Raw genomic sequence first — 17,514 nt, 5'->3', positions numbered from 1 at the left:
ATTTCATTTTTCAGCTTTTGTCAATGTTGGTCTTAAGATCTATAAACTCGTTTGTTGGTATTGATGATTATAGAAGCACCATATATAAATGTAGTATAAAATGTATATATATAAACATAGGATAGGATGTTTGTGTGTATGCACATGTGTGTGTGAGGGGGTTGCCATGTATAAAATGCTTGCGTGTCTGTTTAACTAAGAGTGCTTCTGGAAGGCTATGACTCCAGTGAGACAGGGAAGGAAAAGGTGATAGGAGGGTAGGCCAAGGGTGAGACAATGGAAGTAAACAAGGGGAAGTAGGACACTGCCTCATCTGTTTCTGGAGTATTTTGAGTTCTTGGGAGCCTCTGAGGTTGGTAGACGGTATAACCCCGCAACAGATCTGGCAGTCAAAAGGAACCAGGACATTTGAGGATGTCACCCTCTGGTTTATCTGACATCTTCCCCTCTCTGTTCCTAGTCATTATTAGCAAACCTAAACCTACATTCAACCATCTCAGCCTCTGGGATTGCCAGCATCAATCTCAAATTATTGAAAACTAGTCCTTTGAGGATAATCTGAAATGCTCCTTTTGTGAAAGAAAAAATCTCTAGGCTGCATTTTACAAAATCATATTTGAAAATCTCAGATTGGTTTAATTCATGGATAGGTAAATTGTTGACAAAATATACCCCCTTAACTAATTTTAATACAACAAAGTAAGACTTCATGTCTCCATTGATTAAAATGATACTTTAATGGAATTTCCCCACTTAATACTGAACTTTCCCTTTGCTCAAAGCCTTGGCTTACATATCGTTAATGTTTTATCAGAAAAATGGTGAGCATTTCAGACATATTATCACACTTTGTTAAAGTCGGTCAGAGGCTAGTGAATGTCACTGTAATTGTCTCAGAACTTTTGCAATTGGTATAATGCAGATGAAGTACAGGATTTCTCCACTAAAGTAGAGACTCTCTTGGCTCCGAATTACTATATCATCTATAATCTAAAGATTTCATGGCAGATCAACGACAGGAACGCAAATTTGCCGTCTGGCTTCAATTTTTAAAAACACGTCTAATCTACCTGTTTAAAATTTTTTAAATGTTTGCTTTGACATTTATATCCCCTAAATGTGATCTTTCCCAAAATCTTTTACAATCATTGTATATTTAAAATTTTTTTTTGTTTATATTTAATATTCTGGAAAACTTTGCTCTCATCAGCTCTTTTTCCTCATCAGCCATGTTTATTTTAAATACTTAAATGTCTTGAAACATGCAAAGTAAAACCATGATGCATACAAATGAGTGGGGAAAAAACCGTGTCATTAAAACTGCCTACAGAGTAGCATTATTAATGAAATTTCTCTCTTTGGGGGGAGGGGAAAAGTCATAGAGTAGAAATACCAATTTATTCCTTGTCATTCGTTCATTCATTCACTCAGCCAGTTTCCACTGAGCACCTGTTCTGTGTCAGGCACTGTTCCAAGTGGGGACCAGAAGTGAATAAAACAAAATTTCATGTCCTGGTGGAACATAAGATTAAACGGAGAGGGAGAACAGTAACAGACAAGTAACACAGTGAATATGTCAGCGGGTGGTAAATGATAGGCAGAAACATAAAACCTAGAATGGGCAGGGGTTTGGGATTCGTAATCGGAGAAGGCCCCAACGGCAAGGTGATATTGAAGCCAAGATACAGAGGAGGTGAGGAAGGGAGCCTGTGGATGTCTGGAGGAGAGTGTTCCAGGCAGAGGGACCAGCAAGAGCAAAGGCCCTGGGCAGGGAGTGTGCTGAAGGGAGAGAAGAGTAGAGGTCAGAGGAGTAAAAAGGGGAAGATTATATGGGGCTTCTGGGCCTTTAAAAAGCCACTGACTTGTGCTCTGTAGGACACTGAAAGACACCGGATAGTTTTGAGCAGGGGAATAACATAATCTGACTTTGTTTTCAAAAGACGCTTTCTAGTTGCTAAGGGAATAAAGGTACAAACCAGAGACCAGTTAGGAGGCTACTTAGGACAAAAGATTCTGCTGTCTTAGACCAGGGTAGTGTTGGTAGAGTGTAATCTGAAGTCAGACCCCATGGGATTCACTGGTGAAATGGATGTGAGGTATCAGACAAAGAGGATTCAAGGACGACCTCAAGGATTCTGCCGTGAGCAACTGAGTGGATGGATTCTGTTGCCCTTTCCTGAGGTGAGGAAGCTTGTGTGAGAAGGAGGTTGGAGGTTGAAAGAGGAAGACCGAGAATTCAGTTTGTGATATGTTACAGTTAAGATGCAAGTTAGGCATCCAAGTAGAGCCAGTGAGTAGGTGGGTGTACATATTAGCCGGGAGTTAAGCAGGGGAGTCCCGGTGGGATATACTGATTTGGGAAGCATTTGCCTATAGATGGTGCTTAAAGCCCTGAGACTAGAGGAGACATCACCAACACAGTGAGTGAGTGGAGAAAAGAAAAGACTCAGTGATGGAGCCCCAGGGTGCTCCAATGTTAAAAGAATGGAGAAGAGGAGGAATCAGAAGAAAAGACTCGGAAGAACACCTACTTAGGAGGATGATCAGAGCGTGTGGTGCCCTGGAAGCCAAGCGACAGAAACAGATCCAGGAGGAAAGAGACCTGCTGTGCAAATGCTCCTGACAAGTCAAATTAGCTGCTTGAGAATTTCCCACTGGGTTTCAAAAAGTAGAGTTTATTTGGCGACCTTGACAAGACCTGTTTTGTTGGAGGGTTGAGGCGAAGGCCAGACTGCAAGGAGTTACAGAAAACAAATGGAAGTTTGGGAGTTGAAGCAAGTTTTAGTACTAACCTGGTATTCTGCTGTCTGATTGACCTCCTTTCACTCAGGCCCCAAAGGGCCAGACGTCAAAGAGTAGAAACCAGCATGGCAACTCACCCAGAACCCCTGGTGAATCATGACTAGAACTCTTCCACTAATTTTGGGAAATAGAATAAAGCACAACAGAGATTTTTAAAAAATGGAGAGAAAGTAAAAATCAATATTATTAAACCTCTTTAATTTTGCTTTTCCACTCTCTTCCATGCTGTGTCTTCCTTCTGCCCTTATACTTTGCTCTGGACTGAAGCATTCAGTTATTGCCACCCACAAGCCTCCATGTGGGACTTTCACAGTAGCAAATGAGATCAAAAGCCCAAAAGTGCCAAAGTTGGTGCCCTGATAAAACCTATGAGGCCATTACAGGCCTGTGTCAGACGGGAACAGATAGCAGGAGTCCAAACCCACAACCACAAACACAGCTAGGTAGGGAGGCATGGTCAGCCCGATGGGTAAAAGATTCAGGCAATCTCCAGGGAGCCACATGAGAGGAAGGACTTGGCTAACAGGGTCAAAGATGGAGTAGGTGGCTGCAACCAGGGTAGTGAATGAGAAGTAGGTGCATCTAGGTGGGAAAAACTGGCTGAAGCACGGCCAAGGAGGAGAGATCAATGTTAGTTCAGGAGTGAGGCCCAGATCTCTAGACCACAAGTCACTTTAGTAATTCGTTGTGTACTTTGATGTGGAATACTCACTTCTTTCCTTCTCATCCAAGGCAATCCCAGCCATAAAGAACTTTCTCCATAACTAATCCTCCACATCCAACTTGGCAGCTGACTAGCTCCTCAACAGCCAAGGAATGGCTGAAGTTTGATATAGAAAGTTTCTCTTATTGAAGAGCCCTTTGATTTCTTCCTCTGGGCCAAACCTAGTGCTGAAATTAGAGTGTGGATACCGATCATACACAGGAAGATAGGATGGCAAATTGCCTCAGCTACCAGATTCTTTCTCTTTAACTATACCTGGGCTCTCTTGTTCCTATCACCCTGCTTGTCTTGACTGATCTTCTGATGCTAACCAGAATTGCTGTTTGCGTGAAAGGCAGGAGATTTTTTATTGCAAGTGACAGAAATCCAGACGAAACCAACCTAAACCAACTGGTTTATGAAATTTACAATTCTAGAGGTCTAAGACATTTGAGGCACCATGCTTATATATTCTTGTCTTCAAGTCCTTCTTCCCTGACAAACCCAGGGTGGTACACACTAAGTAGTCTCTTCAAAATGCTATAAAGACTTTTTCTCAGAAAACCCAACATTCTGTTCTTTCCGTATGAACTATGAGAGATGCAGGGTCTCACTTAGATAAGGAAGTGATTCTTTAGCTTGGAAATGATGCGGGCTCGGCAAGCGGAGGAGTCTAAAGAAGGATTTCTTGGACTCTCAAGGTCTGGCAGTAGTGCTCTTTTATTCAGAGAATAGGACGGAGTAGCATGGGGACAGGAACCATGGGCAGTAAAGAGCTGCAGGCATGGGGACAGGACCCATGGGCAGTGAAGAGCTGCAATGGGTTGAGGACAGGGCTAAATTTATAAGGCATAGATATATGAGTTATTTCTTTACAAGACAAAAAAGGATCATGAAAAAAATTGTTAAAATGGTATCAGTGCAGGTGGGGTCTGTTTATTGGGTGGTCCTATAACTTTGGCTAGAAATCAGGTTGGATCAGGTCAGGAAGTCCTATGCTTCCCAGAGGATGATATAGATCGGTATGTAGGGCAGGACGCCTTGGGCTTCTCTCCCTAGGGCAGCCTTGATCCTCATCAAAAATCCTGTCGCTGAAATCCTTTGTCATCTCATAGGTAGTCTGTTCTGTGGACAGCTGCTCTTGCCTCATACCAGCTTTGAAGCTGGATTCTGTGCTTCTTCAGTTTCCCCCAAAAGGAATTCTTCCCTACAAAGCTTGAGTGGGCAATGTAAATTTACTACTGATCTTGTAGAGGAGTCTTTGAAAGAACTTGCATCACACTACACACAGTATTTCACTCCAGAGCCACATTAAATTTTTCTCGGTCTCTCTTCTTGATTGCCGGCTTCTGGGGCTCCCTCTAGCCACCCTTCCCTCGTGAAGTCTCAGATCTCTCCCCACATTCTTCGAAGCACAATGGTAGCGCTCTCTCTCAACCCTCTCCAACCGTCTCCAGTGTTAGCCAACCTACAGCCCTGGAAGCTCCAAACAGGCTTGTCAAAGCATTAACTCCAAAACGGAACCTCCCCCAAGGGGAAACTTTTGGAATGTGGCTAAGAAGATATTTTTTTCCTTGTTATTTACATTTGTATTGATATCTTCAAGTGAATTTCCAGGACTTTTTTTTTTTTATTACTATTTCCCTGGACAAAACCAGGTGTAAGTACTCTAACTACTCTGTGTGTCTAAGAAAGAACTTTCAGTGAAGGCTGATATCTACAGTTTATGGGCTGCCACATCCTTGAAGATACAAGAATCTTTGGGAAGGTTTTCCAAAGACCAAATCTAAGTCATGAGCAAATAGGGAACTCAAACAATTTCCTTCCACTTTTATTTGCAGAACAAAAAACTTGAAGTGGTGTAGAGGGGTTTTATGGTTATATTTTTTGGTGATAACGAAAATAATCAATTGGGTCAAGAGTGGAATATGCATGGTTGTCATGAAAAATGCAGTGTCCCTCCCACCCAAACTGGAGAGAGGGGACAGAAAAAGAGGAAGATGCCCTCTCTGTGGTTCACGGCTTTTCACTACAGAAGACAAAACTGAGAAAACTTGTTATGTAAATTTGCATATTTACTTAATATTTATCTCTCAGTCCAATTTGATTAAAAGGAGTTAAGAGTAAATGAGTAAAAGGAATTGAGTTTGCATAGAATTTGAATTTATAGTTACTGATCTTTCTGTTGCTAGCAAAGATATTTTTAGTGACACTTAGCCTTATTCATGCTATCCACGGTGTTCTGTGCTTTCTTAAACCCACACACTGTATGGGCAAAGTTGCCATAAGCAAGCAAAGATGAAAATCCAAGCAATATGTATTAGTCTGAGTAGACAGAGCTTCTTTCAAAGGGCTGTTCAGAGGAATATGGTGGTGGACTCATGATTTTGTCCCTCAGTTTTTTTGAGATATAATTGACATATCGCATTGTATAAGTTTAAGGCACACAACACAATGATTTGATTTGTGAACCGATTACCACCGTAAGTTTAGGTAACATCCACCACTTCACATAGTTACATTTTTTTTCTTGTGATGAGAATTTTAAGATCAACTCTCACAACAACTTTCAAATATACGATACACTATTATTAACCATAGTCATCATGCTGAACATTATATCTCCTGAAAGTATTTACCTTATAACTGGAAGTTTATACCTTATCCACCTTCACCCAATTCCTTTCCCCTTCACTCCCATTCCCCCCAACCCATTTTTTTTTTTTTTGAGGAAGATTAGCCCTGAGCTAACATCTGCTGCCAATCGTCCTCTTTTTGCTGAGGAAGACTGGCCCTGAGCTAACATCCATGCCCATCTTCCTCTACTTTATACATGAGATGTCTACCACAGCATGGCTTTTGCCAAACGGTGCCATGTCTGCACCTGGGACCCTAACTGGTGAACCCTGGGCCGCAAGGAAGCGGAACATGCGAACTCAACCGCTGCGTCACCGGGCCAGCACTCATGATTCTTTTTAAGGGGACAAAACTTGTAGGGGAAGTTAGGTAGTTTATGGAAAAAAAAAATCAACTTTTTTTGTACTTACATCATATTTTGAACCTTATAACATTAATGAGATTTGTACTGGAGGATTGGAAAGTGATGGCATATAACAGATATCAACCAATCTACTGACTGAAATTAGCACTCCAGATATTAGCAGGCTCTAACACTGGCTATAATAAGGAGTCTTGCTAGTGTCCTATGTGTCAGAATGGAAACAGTACTGTGATTGTGGTCCAGAGCACCCAAAGGACACAGTGCTTGAACCACAGATGTCCCTGTTCCTCACTGCAACATGGAAAACTTGGCAAGCACACTTGGATTTGCAATTAAAATTGTAGCAAATTAACTTGTGTATTGAGAAATGTTCCTGTAATCAGGAAAGATATTTATTTTCTAAAATTTGCTTTCTTCTTCTTCTTCTTTTTTGTTGAGGAAGATTAACCCTGAGCTAACATCTGTTGCCAGTCTTCCTTTATTTTACATGTGGGTCACCACCACAGCATGGCTGATAAGTGGTGTAGGTCCACACCTGGGATCCAAACCCACTAACGCAAGCCGCTGAAGTGGAGTATGCTAAACTTAACCACTAGGTGAGGGGGCCAGCCCCTGCTTTATTCTTATTTAGAAAAAGAAATGATGTGGGAAAGTATTGTAGGCTTTTTGGTCTGTCTCTTACATTCTTTACAACTATACTTAAATGAAGTAGACTACTCAAATTCTTTAATAAATTAATATAAATTCTTAACTGGTTTAAACAAAAGTTACCATTATTATGAGATCATCTGAGCTGTAAGAGATGTCTTTTACTTACGATAATAAAATCTTGCCATAAGTGGACAGGTGAAGCTTTTAAAAAGTCAAGATTAAAATGCGGGATCACAGTATGCAAGATTTGTGAATTGCCTGTTGGACCTATGCATCTAGTTGGCAAGAGAGATCTGGAGACATAATCCAGATCCATCCTGGTCCCAACCGCAGTTTGATGCTACCCGTGGCAGCTATCCACAACAGCTTAACTCCACAGTGGTGGGATTTCCAGGAGAGGCCCAATGATTCTAGGAATCTTCTGGTTATTTGACTCCTGTTTCACTGGATCTAACTCGGGGGAAATTCCTCTAGGAAGATACTGAGGATGCAGGAAGTCAGTCTTCACTTTATCACCCGCTTTACAAGACAATGCTGCCTGTCATTTCCAAGGAAACTTTTACCTGTTCTTTGAGAAAATAGTAGGAACCAACTGTCAATTGCTTCATGTAGGAATTTGCGTTATCTTGGTGCCATATTGTTAAAGGACTTTACCTTAAATTGAAACATACGAAAAGTGACAGAGGACAAGAGAAAAATTCTGCGGCATGGTTCCACATGATTCTTCCATGTATTTTATTATAGTGTTAAGAGAATGGACAACCAGCACAATGACAAGAAATGTGCTGTGTCTTTGGGCATGGATTCCTCATCGAAATGGAATGCCTCTCTACTTCTCTTCTTGTGTGAAATAATTGGGTTAACACCACGGCTCACTGCCTGTAGAGACTGAACACAGGGCCCTTTGTATTGTTTAAATTGAGCTTTCTCTTGAGCATTTTCTACAGTTCCTGAGAGAAGAGTGTTTCTCTGTTACAATTATTGTTTTTAAAAGCACTATTATACTTTTAATACATAAAATTGTAGAGAAACTTAAAACTACCCACAATCTCATCACCCAAAACAATCAAGTTATTTTTTAAAGGAATATATAAATGTGTTTCAAATATTCAAACAATGCTGAGAATAATAAAATGAAAGTTAACGTCTTCTTTCCTCATCTTCTCCCCCAAAGTAATCACTATTAGCTATTATTAAATTTCTTTCATTTTCTTTCAGTTGCATGTATATATCTGAACAGTTCTGCATTTTTCTTTTTGCACTTAATAACCTAGTTTGGAAATCTTTCTGTATCAACACCTGCACATACAGATACACCTCACTGAAAAAACTACATGGAAAAAATTATTCCTTGTCTTAGCACAGTTTCCCCTCAAGGGCAGAGCCTGAGATAAAGGCTTTTGTACTGCAGTCTATTGGAAGTGACTCCAGGGATCACAAATGAGGGGTAGAAGAAGTGTGGTGGCCAACCTCCAAGATGGCCCCCACCTCTTGGTGTTCACACTCTTGTGTGAACATTGCACTAGGGTTGATCTATGTCATGGAGAGCACACAGCAGGAGTGATGGTACGTCCCTTCCAGAACTAGGTCATAAAAGACACTGGGGCTTCCTGCTTGCATTCTTCCTTGTCCTCGCTCTTGGCTTACTCACTCTGGGGAAACCCGGCTGCCAGGAGGTGAGCAGCAGTCCCCGTCGTGAGGAACTGAGTGCTCCTGCTCACACCACATGAATAAGTTTAGATGTGGATGCTCCAGCCCCAGGCAAGCGTTCTGAATAATGCAGCCCTGGCTGACATTTGAACTGCATCCTCATCAGAGACCTTGAGCCAGAACCACCAAGCTGAAGCTGCTTCTGATTTCTTGACCACAGAAACTATGAGAATAAACATTTGTTGCTTTAAGTCACTAAGTTTTGAGGTAATTTGTTACGTAGCAATAGATAAGTAACACAGGAAGTCAGTCAGGGAGGGAGGGAAAGTCAGTGTAAGAATGTGTTGGTTGCTGCTACGGTCAACTGATGCTTCACACAGCAGGACCTACTTAGGAGCCTTATGAACTGCCTCTCAAGGGGGAAGCATCTCCATCAGCCCCATCCTTCCTTCCAGCACGATCAAGCACCTTGGGTAAGCACGCTTTGTGGGTGTTAACTCTAATGCTTCCAGGATACACATGTGTGAATGCTAAGTGATAATGTCTATTGCTTAATTCTATATGAATTTATAAATTATTTTTAATTAAGAAAACTATCTTTTCTTTCAATTTGCAGTCCATTAAATTAATAAAAGCTTGTATATTCTAATTGAGAAGACTAAAGGGAATCAAAAGCATTTCAGGTCTCCACATTGTTCATCGACATCTCTCAGGTCCCTTTGGAGTCTGTGATCAAGCAAAGCGAGACAAATTTAGCACTTGGGGGCCCATTAGGTGCTGAGATGAATCACCACTTCCTTCTGCACATCAGAAATTGCAGTTGAATTCAACTGCGAGAAGCGATGAAACGTTGGTATTTTTCTTTTAGTTTGGATTTTGTACTAATTTTCTTTGAGGATGTGACTTCTCAAAATCGCGTCTTTATTTCTTTGAGGTCAATTTGAAATGTATGATGACATTAAACTTGCTCCAGGAAAACAAGATACTGCTCAAATGGGACATTCTGATTTTGTGAATCTTTCTTTTCTGAAATTGGATGGAGAAACCTGTTGGCAGAAAGAGCCTTTAAAATAAAAGCAGTGACTCAACTTCGGAAGTAGAGCCAGGTTCTCAGGCTGAAGGCTGCTGGGGTGGGCAGAAACAGAACTCATTTCAGGAAAGTACCGGAAGTTACTTAATGCTGCTTATGAGTCAGAAGAGAGTAGAATCGGTTATGACTGAACTCTCTTATCTAGTTACACCTATGAATATGCTTTAATAAGTGTGTGTAAAACATGTATGTGTGTCTTTTTAATTGTCTGTGTTCTATGTTTTGCTTTAATAGGAGCCCCCCACCCCCATCCTTCCCCTGCGTTTTGAGTGCTTATAGTAATGAGTCACTGCCGCCTATTGCTTTGAAAGTAAGAACTTTCTAGGTCAGAGATTTTAAAAAATACATGTCAGTATACATTCCCCCTTTATTCACTACCCTTCATGGGATCACTTATAAGTGTACGTAGTTCAGAGAATGCTTGATCGGGGAAAGAAAAAAGATAACCTGTGTTCACAATACTTCTGCTGTGTGCTAGGCATTTGTACACTATTTTATTTAATCCATAAACAGGTATTATGCCTCACTCTGAAAAATGTGAAAATGGTAACAGGGGTTAGGTACGTTAAGAGCCTTCTCCAACATAAACTTGGAAGTGGAAAATGGAATTGGAGCCGGGGTTTGCCTGAACACATCACTCGTGATCTTTCTACCACATCATATTTCCTCCAAGTCCTTGCAATCTTTGCCTTCGCAAGGTCCAACACTGTGGCATCGGCCAGGTCACCACCTCTTTGTGTTATTTTTTCTTCTGAAAAATAAGATACTTAAAGAGCTCTGAAAGCCAGGCAGTTCCAACAATATTTAACTTCATTTTATTTTACATCAGGCCTTCTCAGATTCCGACCACTGAAGATAAAAATGCTAAATAATATTCGTAAGCCATGCTCGACTAGACCTGCTGCTATTCGGACACTCATCACTGCCCTATTTCTCAGAGACTTGTCCGTTTGTTTGGATGTTTAGAAATATTTTCTGCAAGCAGAGAGGCCTCGGGGAATCTGCACTCAGGAATAAATTCAGATTCTTTTTATCTGCCTGTGGGCCTTCCTTTGTTGTCAAAGGCCAAAATGTCTTTGAAAAATTTTAGGAAATTCAGCTAGATAAAACTATTCCACTAGTGAGAAAAGAGACATATTTGGAGCTTCTCGCTTCCTCTTTCCATCTTTGGGAGGAAAGAGGAATTGGCCAACAGCTGGAAAAAGCAGGATATCACCCCAACACTCTTATAGTCATCTCTGTATCTGTAGATTGTGCCACCTTAACCATAAAAGGTGCTGCTATGTGAGGAAGGTAGGTGATATTTCTGGCAGTTTAAAGCTAACTTATTTTGTTGGAGGTGGTCTTTGATATAGTATTAAAAGATAGTATTTCCTGATGCCATTTCTACTTTAATAGGACTTTAATAATTCTGTTTTCTTCCCTGGAAGAGAAAGAACCAAATTTACAAAAGGCACCAGGGTGACAGAAACCTTCTTGCAATTGTTGATGAACAGCTGTCTTAAAAAAAAATTCTGATCAACTCTGTCCCTTTTGGTCTGTTAGTCAATCCACGTTTTTTAAAAGATCCATTTTGAATATCAAAGAAATAGAAAATGTGATCACTGCCAATTTCTGTTTGATAAACCAGTGGAGAAAGTTAAAAGAGCAAATGGCAATGAAGCAAAAATTAACACAGGACAACTGCATGCAAAGAGGATTTCTTTCCTTCCTTTTTTTTGTTGAGGACGATTCTCCTTGATCTAATATCTGTTGCCAGTCTTCCTCTTTTTGCCTGAGGAAGATTGTCCCTGAGCTAACATCTGTGCCCATCTCCCTCTATTTTGTATGTGTGATGCCACCACAGAATGGCTGATGACTGGTATGGGTCCGCGCCCAGGATCCGAATCTGAGAACCTGGGCTGTCGAAGTGGAGTATGCCAAACTTAACCACTATGCCTCGGGGTTGGCCCCCACAGATGATTTCTTAAGGGTCTGTGCATGTCACTCCTAGCCTTCTTTGGATTGAACAACATAAAGTAAGAATGCATGTATGAACTTTTGCTTTCTGGTTACATTTCTCTCCTTAAAATTAGAAGCCAAAATTCAGTGCTTAGGTTCTGAGGGCAACTTGGCTCAAAACACATTGGAATCAAAGACAACTTTTTGCTAAATAGAATTGGTTAGATTCTAACAATAAAAATCTCATGTTTCTAAGTAAAATCAAGACAGCTGTTGAGGCACAATAATTAACCCTCTCATCCTGTAATTGGATTTTTTTACTTTGATTTTTAGGTGAGGAAGATTGGCCCTGAGCTAACATGTGTTGCCAATCTTCCTCTTTTTGCTTGAGGAAGATTGTCCCGAAGTTAACACATATGCCAATCTTCCTCCACTTTGTATATGGGACGCTGACACAGCATGGCTTGATGAGTGGCATGTAGGTCTGTGCCTGGGATCTGAACTCACGAACCCTGGGCTGCTGAAGTGAAGCAGACGAACCCAACGCCTACCCCACCAGGCTGGCCCCATAATTGGATTTTAAGAACTTAATCTGGTCAAAATATAGGAGAAATTGAATAGGCTCTTTTTATTTAAATTAGCCCCCAAATAATTCTGTGAGGCAGAGCAAAGGAATTACTAGAGAGCTACAAAATAAAAAATAAACAGTATTACTAGTACAAAGACTACTAGTAATGATTACTACTAGTAATTATTATAATTTATAATGCCCCACCATGTGCCAGACACTGTGCGTCTGAAGAATTGTTTCTTGGCAGAGGTGAGTGTCCGTTTTCTTTCCACTCTTCCCATTCTAGTTTTTCCTTCTAGAACTATTTACAAATTAGCCTGATGTTCTTAATAGTGGCACACGGCCAGTGAGTAACATTTTGCAGTATTAAATAATTCATAATCATGTGAAATTCATACTGATATTTTACATTGGCAACAAGCTGACATGGCAACCTTGAATTCTAGAATTGTGTTTTTTGGTATAAGGAAACTTAATTATATTTTCAAACAACCAAATAAAACTTCAGCCTGATTTAAATATTTTGATGTGAATATTTGATTCACTAATTTCATTTTGCATTTTAATCCTCATGGTTGCAAATATCAAGGAGAAAATTAACAAAACATTTATGAAAAATAATTTTAATTTTTTGATTTTTTACATTTACTATAATTTATATTTGTTGAATATATTATTTTAATATCTTAATTTATTAGTTTAATAATTATTATATTAGTTTATATTTTTATATATTATGTATTTTTATAATATTATATAATCATTATATTATAGTTTAATAATTATCATATTAATAATTAATATTTAATTTAATAATAATTATTAACATAGTTTACTATATTGATATATTTGTTTAATATATATCAAAATATTAAAATTTTGTACAATTTGAATAAAATTATATTTATTTTTTAATCATTTAGGTCCTGTCAATAGAACACAAGTTATGAAGCAATTTTGATGACAGGAACATAAGTAGCAGCTTTACTGAAATGCCAAAAAAATGGAATTAATATAAAATTATTTACAATTTGTATGTTGTCTTGATTTTATTACTCATCCAAATATTGTCAAAATAATACTCATATAGAGCAATCAAGATTAAATCCATACATCTTTGATATTTTTCCAATAAACTACAGCTTTATGTGTATTTTTTTGTGGTTGTTATGATGAATGCATATTCGCTGGGGTAGAAATATAAAACTCATTTTATTTGTTGCTGTTATTTGCAGCTTCTAAATACTTAGTCATAGTAAGTTGACCTCCATTTGTAATCTTGCCCAGGGCCCTGCAAATGTTAGGGGCGGGCCTGGGGAGAGGCACTTGACTTCTGGAACATTCGCCAAATCCCAGACTCTCGTGCTGGACACAGAGATCCCCTAATCTGACTCCATTATTTTACTGCTGGAGGAACTATGATGATTGGCTGCAACACTACCCCAAACCGTAATGCTTTCTGCGTGCCACCAAGAAATGGAGGGCCCCCGGAGCAGGCAGAGGGGCGTGTCCTTGTGTTCGGCTGGAGGACTCCCGGGTCCTCTCTGGCAAACAGCTCACTCATCTTAGACTGACAGCATGGGCCGTGATAGCCCATTGTATGAAGTTAGCCTTATGCCTGAGGCTCGCAGGCAACTCACAGTGGCAGCGGGCGTCTAACCAGGAGCCGTCTCTAACTGCCAACTCTCTCTTTCTCTAACTTAGGTATCTTTTAACAAAACATTGCATTTGCACATGTATCAATACAAGCTAATTCTAAAAGGGTTAATTATAAAGATACTTGAGGCCACCTCTAGGGACAGTGCAGTATCCTGGGGCTAGAGGCAGCCAAATTGGTACCACAAGGGGTTGGTGACCAGATCTAGGGGAGAGATTCGCGTGGAGATGGCTGCCTGAGAGGAGCAGTGGCCTCGGTGGAGGGATACATGCAAAGTGACCTCAGAAGGAAGGAGCTGGGAGAATAATTCCCTAATCTCACTCACCTACTTTTTCTCCAAGTCTCTGACCAGGGATCCCACTGGTCAAACCCAGATGGAAGTCAGAGGGCGCAGAAACCCTGAAGATGTAGTTTCTAACAGTCAGTCTCCTGGGGCAGAAAGCTCGTGAAAAGTGGTAGAAATGGATTTGTAGGGGCAAATGGATGGTATTTGGCACAGCAAGTGAGGCTTTTTAACATTTATTTTGGATCTGTTGATTGTCTTGCTGAGCAGAACAAGTACCAAGAAGCAGTGGATGGAGGGACTAGCACATTGGAAGACCTGGCCGAGCAGTGCCCCTGCTTAGGCCCTGCCCTTCAGGGGGGCCTTGTGCTTTGCAGTGCCTTCCTCAACAATTTCTAAAACCCTGCTGATGCTGGGACCAGAGCTGTCCCGGCAGGGCGCTCTGAACACAGCTCAGGACCTGCGTGGGCCTGGCCTTTGTTTCTCTCCTTCAGGGCTCTGCTCTATCCCGCACACAAGGGAGCATCAGATGCTCTGAAGAGCCCTGGGACTTGTGTCGTGGGATTGTCCCCCGTCCTCCTGGCCAGGCCCCAGTTCCAGGAGTCAGACAAGTGGATCACTTTGCTGACTAGTGTATTTCTCTTATGGGATCACATGAAATTGGGCCACCAGCATGGTGGTAACACATTGACTCTTTGTGACTCTCAATCAGGTGAGACACACAATAAATTCAGGACTCTGTTTTAATGCTGATCTTTGGTCTCGAGTTGCATGTGTGGCCTGTGGCACGGCTCTCACATGTCTAGTTTTCAACCAAGGTGCCATCTCACATCTGTAGACCTCAAGAGTGGTGGGCAGGGCAGAAGGCCTCGTTGGCTTGTGGTCCCACCACTGTTGGCACCCAGAGCAGTCACCCCACCCCCTCGGCAGGCTCCACGCCATATGTTAGTCAGTGCCCCAGATCAGACTGCACTTATCTGTCTGACAGTGTTCAAGAGCAATGCACTGCAGTGCCAGCAGGCCCCTCCGTTCCATGTCCTCTCTTGTCTCTGATTGGTGTTGTGATGTTGTGCTCTCCGGTCTGTCTTGGACCATGCTGATACGGATGGGCAGTCCTCGCACAATGGGACCGCCCTTCTCATTCCACTTACTAGCCCCTTGCCTGTCTTTCTTGCTGGCAACAGTGTGGGGAAGGCAAGGGTACAGGTGACACTGCAAAAGAGAACATTCTAGGAAGACAATGATTATGGCCTTAGGAGTTTAATGTAAGATGTGTCGTTCTATATTTAAGCTACAAAGTTCTGGATGGTAAATTTAGCATCCCCATAATATAAATTATTGTTCTCATTTTGCTGCACAGATGAGGCTTCTTCAACAAAGCACAGAAACAAACTTTCTGAGAGTCATGGGAAGCCAGCTTTCTTGGGCAGCACGATTGATCACACAGCGTCAAATGCAATGATGTAACCAGCATTAAATAACTGGTATGGGACGAGTGCAGAGGCAAGAAGTGCTATATTTTCCCCACATAAACCGGTTCTAAATATCCATGGCATTGTGAGTTACAAGAACACTGCTACCATTTGCTTGTGGTGAGAGAGATGAAAAATGAGCCAAAAACTGCTCATTTGTCAATAAAGAACATGAAAAGATGGTTCCTGGATCCAGACAGGAAGAGATGATGCCTGGACACCACAAAGAATCTTTATTGAAGTGATTGGACAGTAAACAAATACATCTGTACCTCTTCTCTACCCACTGTTCTAAGTCCTCAATAAAACACCATACCTCTCATGGGTCTGTGAATCCTATAATACATTTTTAATCAAAATGTTAATATACACAGGAGATCAACAAAAATTATTTACCTGGGTCCTGGACGCCCTGGAAGGAGCTCTGTGGAGGACCATATAAGTATCTTCCCCACTTCGTGTCCAGGAACAGGGGCAAGGCTAATACTGGGTACAAAGGAAGTGTGATGCTGAAGTCGTGAAAAGATTGCTGGTCCCAAAGGCAGAAACCGGGGTTCAAGTCTGGGCTGCCTCGTACTAGCTATGTGGCCCCTTGTAGGCGAACTTGACACCACAAATCCTCAGCTTCATCATATGTAAACTGTAGCAACAACATGAGCCCTACTTACTAAATAGGTTTACGGTACTGACAAAAGAAATTCATGTTTCTGGACAAACTTTGTAAACTTCAAAGTGATTTGAAATAGGTATTTTGCAATAGCAAGTTTTGCATGAAAACGATGAAACCTTTTCCCCTTAAAAGGAATTCAATAAGAATCACATTGAGTCTATTTTATTCTTGTTAGACAGTAAAAAATAGTCTCTCTAAGGTCACCTTTCCCTTCAGGAGTTCAAAGCAGCATTAATTAGGCCTCTTTATGTAGTGGAACCACTCAAAATTGCATTAAAATTATTAAAAAAACATTTCCCCTCAAAGGCCATATGATTTGGGCTTTTCAAATCATTGACAATTTCATTGCTCTATGTTTTAAGCAAAACTATACATTTAAAGTTTAGGTATAAGCTGAAATTCTCCCCCAAGATATCAAGAATGCCACGAGTTTCTTTTGGTGTCATTCGTGTTATGATTTTCTTGACATTTCAGAAGTGAAAGCTTTGGCCTCCACACTCTATGACTTCAAAAGATGGAACCCATTAGATCGATAAGTGGGCCAGGGGCCTGATGGGGTAATTTGTACAGCCATTAGTATTCCATTTCTTTCTTGCCTGGGGTCTCTTTTGCCCAGGAAATGATGAGGACAAAGTGCTTCAGTCTAAATAGAAAGTCAAGTGGAGAAAAAACTGGGCTCTATTTTCATTATTTGGCTAAGAAAAATAAACCTTTCCGTGTCAATCTGTATCTCTAGGTTATTACAGCTCTTCACTGCAAAGTATTTCAAAAGATTCAAGTCCACAGTCCATTTGTCATTGTAGAATTAGAGTGCCTTAGCCCTTGTCTCCTTAGAAAGAGTTTATCTGGTTTAGACCTCATGTCAAGAATCATGAACGTGCAACCGTGAACTCGGGAAGAGAAGTCATGGTGGTGTCGATTTTGGAGATCCTAACTAACTTACGCCTAAATCCTTGCACATTGTGAAATCAGTTTGTGATACAAGCGGGAGTGAGGCACCACCACAGTATCACAGATGTAAAC

At 40.8% G+C, this 17,514-nt stretch overlaps 1 long non-coding RNA gene across 1 annotated transcript; it reads left to right on the top strand.

Annotated features, from left to right (window-relative positions):
• The first annotated feature begins 8,862 nt into the window (after nt 1-8,862).
• Nucleotides 8,863-16,143, top strand: LOC111772570 (uncharacterized). The gene is made up of 2 exons (XR_002806534.2): nt 8,863-9,280; nt 15,710-16,143. It is a non-coding gene; the product is annotated as an uncharacterized lncRNA (long non-coding RNA).
• Nucleotides 16,144-17,514: the final 1,371 nt, after the last annotated feature.

The sequence above is a fragment of the Equus caballus genome, chromosome 2 (assembly GCF_041296265.1).
Source record: "Equus caballus isolate H_3958 breed thoroughbred chromosome 2, TB-T2T, whole genome shotgun sequence".
In the NCBI taxonomy this organism is placed as follows: domain Eukaryota; kingdom Metazoa; phylum Chordata; class Mammalia; order Perissodactyla; family Equidae; genus Equus; species Equus caballus.
Note: the sequence above shows the minus strand (reverse complement) of the source record. Positions and strands in the feature narration are given on the sequence as shown.